This window comes from Gobio gobio, assembly GCF_949357685.1.
Source record: "Gobio gobio genome assembly, chromosome: 11".
NCBI lineage: Eukaryota > Metazoa > Chordata > Actinopteri > Cypriniformes > Gobionidae > Gobio > Gobio gobio.
Genome location: NC_137104.1, coordinates 57,618,224 through 57,625,723, shown reverse-complemented (window position 1 = coordinate 57,625,723; position 7,500 = coordinate 57,618,224). Strand labels below are relative to the sequence as shown.

At 41.8% G+C, this 7,500-nt stretch overlaps 1 protein-coding gene across 1 annotated transcript in view; it reads left to right on the top strand.

Annotated features, from left to right (window-relative positions):
• The window catches only part of col14a1b (collagen, type XIV, alpha 1b), a gene marked incomplete at its 5' end in the record, with an annotated part of 106,209 nt that overhangs the window by 90,156 nt on the left and 8,553 nt on the right, over positions 1–7,500 (top strand). The window lies entirely within an intron of this gene.

The window sequence follows — 7,500 nt, the reverse complement described above, 5'->3', positions numbered from 1 at the left end:
AATCACCATAGTCCATAAGAGACAGGAAAGTAGCCTCAACCAATTTCTTCATTGTTGCAAGAGAAAAGCATGCCTTATTCCTAAAATAGAACCCTAGCTTTAACCTGAGTTTCCGGGCTAAATTTTGGATATGAGCCTTAAAAGTCAAATGGTCGTCAAGTAAAAGCCCCAAGTACTTATACTCAGCCACACGCTCTTTTAGATTTCCCTGCAGGGTAACAATGTTTGGAGGAATAGCTGTAGTTTTATTTGCATTCAACACAAGCTTCAAGTCAGATAGCCGAGATTGTAGAGTGTCAAAGGCATCCTGCAGGTCTGATGAAGGGTTTCTCCATAGGGATAAATGATTGTATCCTCAGCATAAAAATTAAACAGAGCATTGTGGACATTTGAACCGAGGTCATTTATATAAATGGTAAATAAAAGTGGGCCCAGCACCGATCCCTGAGGAACCCCTGATACAACTTGTAAAAAACCTGACGAGATTCCGTCAAAAGTGACGCACTTTATTGAGTCCTATCTGAGAGATAATTTTCAAACCAACCAAACGCCTTCTCAGAAAGACCGATGTTGAGCCGTCTCTGTTTTAAAATACAATGGCTCACCGTATCAAAAGCTTTAGAAAGATTGATGAAAAGAGATGGACACATCTTTCTGCTGTCCACTGCCTCAATGATGAAGCTGAGATGGTGCTACGTTCCTTACAAAAACCCGACTGAAACTCTGAGAGAATATTATTAACACTCAGGTATTCTTTCAGTTGTTCACTTACTAGTCGTTCTAGGACCTTTGACAGCACAGACTGTTGGAGATAGGCCTATAGTTGTTTAACAGGGTAGGATCTCCTCCCTTTAACAAGGCGAGGACATTAGGCTAGTGACAATGCCCCCAAATTTTTGAGATACCCCTACCGGAGGTAGAACTAAACCCAACAATGTTTTTCCTCATCTCTAAGGTGTCCCATATATGAAATGGATTCTTGGCTAAAAATATTTTACTGCTAAGATTGTTAAATTAACAGATATTGTTATACACCCCAAAACCAAAAAAGGACTAAAATATAGCCTGTCCGTATGGGAGTTAAGGCATATAAACTAATGCAGATCAATCACCAAAGCTCTGAGAGCTTTGAAACTTGACATGTTTGTAGTCAGGAAGTTGTTTTAGCTACTAGAAAAGACTGGATGTGAATATCTTGATGTATGGAATAAACAGAGACATATAAACACATACCTAAAATAAGCGGACATGCACAAATTGAATACCTATGCAGAATGTTTTCATTTACTTTGTGGTTGCTTTGCCAGGTATTATCATAGAAACACATATTATGACTTGTTGGAAAGGTGGGGTTGTGCTGAATCCAGCAATACCAAATATGTAAATATAGCATGACGAATCAGAGTGTTCTGTCACTCAATGTATGAGGTGTCCAAAATGAATGAAAATGGAACACTGACATAATTAGGTCCAAAGCCCATTATCAGTGGTGAGAAGAATGTTGAGAAATTCAAATATAAGATACATTTAATAATTAAATATTTCATATGGCACCTTGTACTATATGGAAACAAAGTTTGAAATCGAAAGATAACACCTTACCATAGCACAAACAGGAGACCAGGAGTCAGGATTGCAGTTTGACCTTAATGAGCCTTTTAATAAAACTATAACTTAACTTCACACAATACAAATTAAATGACTGTCTTAAATCAAACAAATAAACTAAACAAACACTTTGTGGGGGAATGAGCCCTGTCTTCTCAGGCTGTGATTTTTTTTTTTCTAGCAGCAACCATTTGGAACATGAACTGCTTTTGTTTGCCATTCTCAGGTCATCATGTAACAACTGCAACACGCCACTGTCACTCATCCACATTGTCATCAGTGACAAAGTGGGTAATATTTGGACAGTCTGGGAAAGGGCAAGAGCAAAACTCTGTGCAGGTCAAGCCCACTGAAAGACACTGGCATTTGGTGGCATCGTTGCAGTTTCCGTCTTTACAGTAGAGGTGGGTGATGTCTCTAACTTCTTTAGGTGCTGGTGCCTTCTGGAACATCACAGGTTCAATGCACCCATCTTCTCTGAGCCTCCATCCTCTACCAACTGGGCTCCAGAGAAGAGGTTTGGCCAGGTGGCTGTGACGCCACACTGCTGTTTGGTACAAGGCTCTCAGCACATGTTGCTGGAAGGCATCTTCTGTTGGGGGTAGATTTGCTGCTGACAAATCTGTGGTAGATGCTAGTGTGTACCTCAGCTCATCCAGGTTGGTGCAAGGATGCCCATCCACCTTTTTCTTTTGGCCATACAGGAGGAGGGCATACCTTCTTGCCACAGGCAAAGCCTCTTCCAGGCTACCAGAGAGTCCAAATTTGGTCATTTCCTGTAACTCACAAAGATGGGTCTTCAGTCTTGTGAGGGCAGTGGCCTTCCCAATTCTGTACAAACTGCTTGTGGTGTCACAACCCGTGAGGGCGTGGCATGCAGGTAAACACTCACAAAGCACTGCTCCAAGCTTCTGAGCGATTGAACAGATAGGGACAAATCTTTCCTTAAGGCCATGTCCAGAGTGCACAAACACTGCTGAGGATCCAAACATCCCTTTGCTTGAATAGTACAGAAGCAAAACTAGTACATCTGTATCATCACATTTGACAATTAGACTAGAATGTGACTGTGCAAGGTGTATTGCATGTAACACCAGCCTCGTGTCAGCCTCCTCCTGGTCACTGTAAAGATCTTTCAAGCAGTCAATGCCTGACTTGCTAACCCTCTTAACCTCCTGACCATTTTCAAAGCCACCTGCCAAGATGACAGTGTTCCCTGAAGAAATTCTCGTTGGCCCAGTACTGGCGATGTAGGTGCTGACAAAGCTACATAGAGCAGCCTTGTTTCCGCTAATCCTGAGGTATTTTCTGTAGTTTGGAACATTTGTTTGTCCTGTGATGATATGCGTTTGTCTGCTGGTGTGAATGGTGCCTCTTCTTTGTCTTTCAAGATCTTTGACTGAGTGTTGGTGGTCATATCTATCAAACACTATAGCGACACAGCTGTTACCTTCCTTTCCCAATAAAGTTGCAACCTTTTTCCAGACACACTCACCCAGGTCATTGAACATTTGAAAGGCTGAATCATTGAGACTCTGTAGAAGAGCCATGTCATCAATGATATATGCTGATGGTTCTTTAATATTTGGCAGCTGCTGTGTCTCTTCAACAACAGCCTCGAGTTTCTTGGCCAGGTCAGCTTTTGTTGTTTTCCTCATGCTTCCATCATCATAAAACAAAGAGGGTGGGACAGCTGCGAGTTCGTGAGACATCACAGTCTCCATGGACACCTCTCTTTGCTTGGAGACAGCCAGTAATCTTCGAAAGAGCACGTCTGAGTCCATGTGAACCTTTCTAGATATGCTGACTCCAACTGATGTTTTCATGTCCTTGAAGGTTGCACACTGGTTTCTTCTCTCTGGCTCCCAGAAGCTCTTTGTTCTTTTTGATTTTGCCAGACGTTGTTCAATAAAGATGGCATTCTGCTTCGCACCATCTTGGAGGAAGCTTGAGAGCTCTTTTGCAACTTTCTCAGATGCAACCTGACCACTTGCAATGTTGATCAGTTCCTCAGGAATGCTATCAAGATCAAATGGATTCTGCCTCTGCTCCACAGCTTCCATTATCTTCTGTATGTCTCTTTCGTCTCGGTCCATTCTGGATGCTCCATGCTCCTTGTGTGCTTTCGAGCTCTGATCATCAGTGTCACAAAGCTCTTTCATGGCATCCACATATGCTGTGGTCACATGTCTTGTCATCAACCATCTTGTGAGAGCTCCTTTTCGTAATGTGAAGCCAACAACTCCACCCTGACTCTTGCCTTCTCGATTAATGGTTTGCTCCAGTGCCTGATCAGTAGCCACACAGTTGAAGCTTCGATGCTCAGACCGGCGAACAACAAACCCACCTTGCTGCATGAATGTGTATGCTTCTGGTTGTTCATGTTCAAGTGCTTTCATTTCTACAACATAGACTGGCATGTACTTGCCATAATTGGTCCTACCAGCAGCTCTGAACCAAGGCATCACTTCACACATGCAATTCAGGTGAAGTTGAAAGTCAGCTTCACGCTCTGAACGAAGAATCCTTAGCAATAGATCAGCACCATTGAGGAACATTAACCAGTATCCAAAGGTTGCTGATTGCTTAAGTCCCTCATTTATGAACATCTGGATTCTTTTCTGGATCTCAGGAAGTTCAGTCTCCACCTCACTGATGAGCTGTTGAGCAGTGGCCTTGTCATTACCATGAAATGCATGCTGTACATCTCGTAGGATTTGCTCTTGAGCTTCAGTCATTGCACATTGGCCTTTTTTTTCAAGCCATGGTTTTTTCCAAACTACAGAAAATACCTCAGGATTAGCGGAAACAAGGCTGCTCTATGTAGCTTTGTCAGCACCTACATCGCCAGTACTGGGCCAACGAGAATTTCTTCAGGGAACACTGTCATCTTGGCAGGTGGCTTTGAAAATGGTCAGGAGGTTAAGAGGGTTAGCAAGTCAGGCATTGACTGCTTGAAAGATCTTTACAGTGACCAGGAGGAGGCTGACACGAGGCTGGTGTTACATGCAATACACCTTGCACAGTCACATTCTAGTCTAATTGTCAAATGTGATGATACAGATGTACTAGTTTTGCTTCTGTACTATTCAAGCAAAGGGATGTTTGGATCCTCAGCAGTGTTTATGCACTCTGGACATGGCCTTAAGGAAAGATTTGTCCCTATCTGTTCAATCGCTCAGAAGCTTGGAGCAGTGCTTTGTGAGTGTTTACCTGCATGCCACGCCCTCACGGGTTGTGACACCACAAGCAGTTTGTACAGAATTGGGAAGGCCACTGCCCTCACAAGACTGAAGACCCATCTTTGTGAGTTACAGGAAATGACCAAATTTGGACTCTCTGGTAGCCTGGAAGAGGCTTTGCCTGTGGCAAGAAGGTATGCCCTCCTCCTGTATGGCCAAAAGAAAAAGGTGGATGGGCATCCTTGCACCAACCTGGATGAGCTGAGGTACACACTAGCATCTACCACAGATTTGTCAGCAGCAAATCTACCCCCAACAGAAGATGCCTTCCAGCAACATGTGCTGAGAGCCTTGTACCAAACAGCAGTGTGGCGTCACAGCCACCTGGCCAAACCTCTTCTCTGGAGCCCAGTTGGTAGAGGATGGAGGCTCAGAGAAGATGGGTGCATTGAACCTGTGATGTTCCAGAAGGCACCAGCACCTAAAGAAGTTAGAGACATCACCCACCTCTACTGTAAAGACGGAAACTGCAACGATGCCACCAAATGCCAGTGTCTTTCAGTGGGCTTGACCTGCACAGAGTTTTGCTCTTGCCCTTTCCCAGACTGTCCAAATATTACCCACTTTGTCACTGATGACAATGTGGATGAGTGACAGTGGCGTGTTGCAGTTGTTACATGATGACCTGAGAATGGCAAACAAAAGCAGTTCATGTTCCAAATGGTTGCTGCTAGAAAAAAAAAAATCACAGCCTGAGAAGACAGGGCTCATTCCCCCACAAAGTGTTTGTTTAGTTTATTTGTTTGATTTAAGACAGTCATTTAATTTGTATTGTGTGAAGTTAAGTTATAGTTTTATTAAAAGGCTCATTAAGGTCAAACTGCAATCCTGACTCCTGGTCTCCTGTTTGTGCTATGGTAAGGTGTTATCTTTCGATTTCAAACTTTGTTTCCATATAGTACAAGGTGCCATATGAAATATTTAATTATTAAATGTATCTTATATTTGAATTTCTCAACATTCTTCTCACCACTGATAATGGGCTTTGGACCTAATTATGTCAGTGTTCCATTTTCATTCATTTTGGACACCTCATACATTGAGTGACAGAACACTCTGATTCGTCATGCTATATTTACATATTTGGTATTGCTGGATTCAGCACAACCCCACCTTTCCAACAAGTCATAATATGTGTTTCTATGATAATACCTGGCAAAGCAACCACAAAGTAAATGAAAACATTCTGCATAGGTATTCAATTTGTGCATGTCCACTTATTTTAGGTATGTGTTTATATGTCTCTGTTTATTCCATACATCAAGATATTCACATCCAGTCTTTTCTAGTAGCTAAAACAACTTCCTGACTACAAACATGTCAAGTTTCAAAGCTCTCAGAGCTTTGGTGATTGATCTGCATTAGTTTATATGCCTTAACTCCCATACGGACAGGCTATATTTTAGTCCTTTTTTGGTTTTGGGGTGTATAACAATATCTGTTAATTTAACAATCTTAGCAGTAAAATATTTTTAGCCAAGAATCCATTTCATATATGGGACACCTTAGAGATGAGGAAAAACATTGTTGGGTTTAGTTCTACCTCCGGTAGGGGTATCTCAAAAACTAAAGCACTTTTTGACTATTTGTCACTAGCCTACATGGGCAGATTTCCAGATTGAGCCATAGACAAATTAAAAATATACATGAGCGGTTTAGCAATAAAATCTGCAGCAATTTTTTTAAAATAAGGCTCTAAACAATCTGAGCCAGCAGGCTTTTTGATGTCCAGTGACATTAGAGCTTTATGTAGATCATCGATTGAAAACGGTGCAAAGGTAAAAGAAAAAGGCTGGCCAACCCAACATCTTCCAGCAGCATTACTATCAGAAGAGGAGGTTTCTGAAGGTAGAGATTGGTCAAACAAATGTTCATTAAAACATTCCAGCATCGCCGATCTGTCCGAGATAGTAATATTGTCCCTGGTGATATGGGGAGGCAGTTCATTGTGAGATTTAGTTAATGAAATTGACTTGATAGACTTCAGTCCTAGAGTTATTTAGATTGTCTGTAGTAGCCGCTAGATAGTTTTCAGATTTGGCCTGTCGGACTGCTTTTGTGAACTGGTTTCGTAATCGTCTGAAATTAATTCTATCGGCCTCCACCCCTGATTTCCTAGTCTTTGCCCAATTGACTCTGAACTTACGCAATGGAGCATGTTTATTAATAAGTTGCAAAAATCCATTTTGGAAGTATTTCCAGGCTATTTCAACATCATCAATAAGCCCAAGGCTGTCCCAATTAAAATAAAATAAATTATGTGTAAAACCTTGTAAGGAGAAATGTTTCATATCACGTTTTTCAATGCATCGAGGCCTAGATTTGGGAATTTTGGCATTTCTAACTGCAGCAATCGTGCAATGATCACTGATGTCATTAGCAAACCAATTTCAGAGGATTTATGGGGAGCATTTGTCAATAGCAAATCAATTAGAGTAGATTTCTCTGTCCTTGACAGAATGTCTTTGTCCTTGCCCCTGAAAGAATTATAATATCTGCATCAGTGGATTTTGCCCAAGTATGTAAGGAATCAATCTTAGGGAGCATACTTCGCATATTCAAATGAATAATACCCAACCCAGACCTGTTTTTAAAATCAGCCGGAGTTTGCAGATCTTAGAGTCAATATGAGCTGGGCCAGGATTTGGCT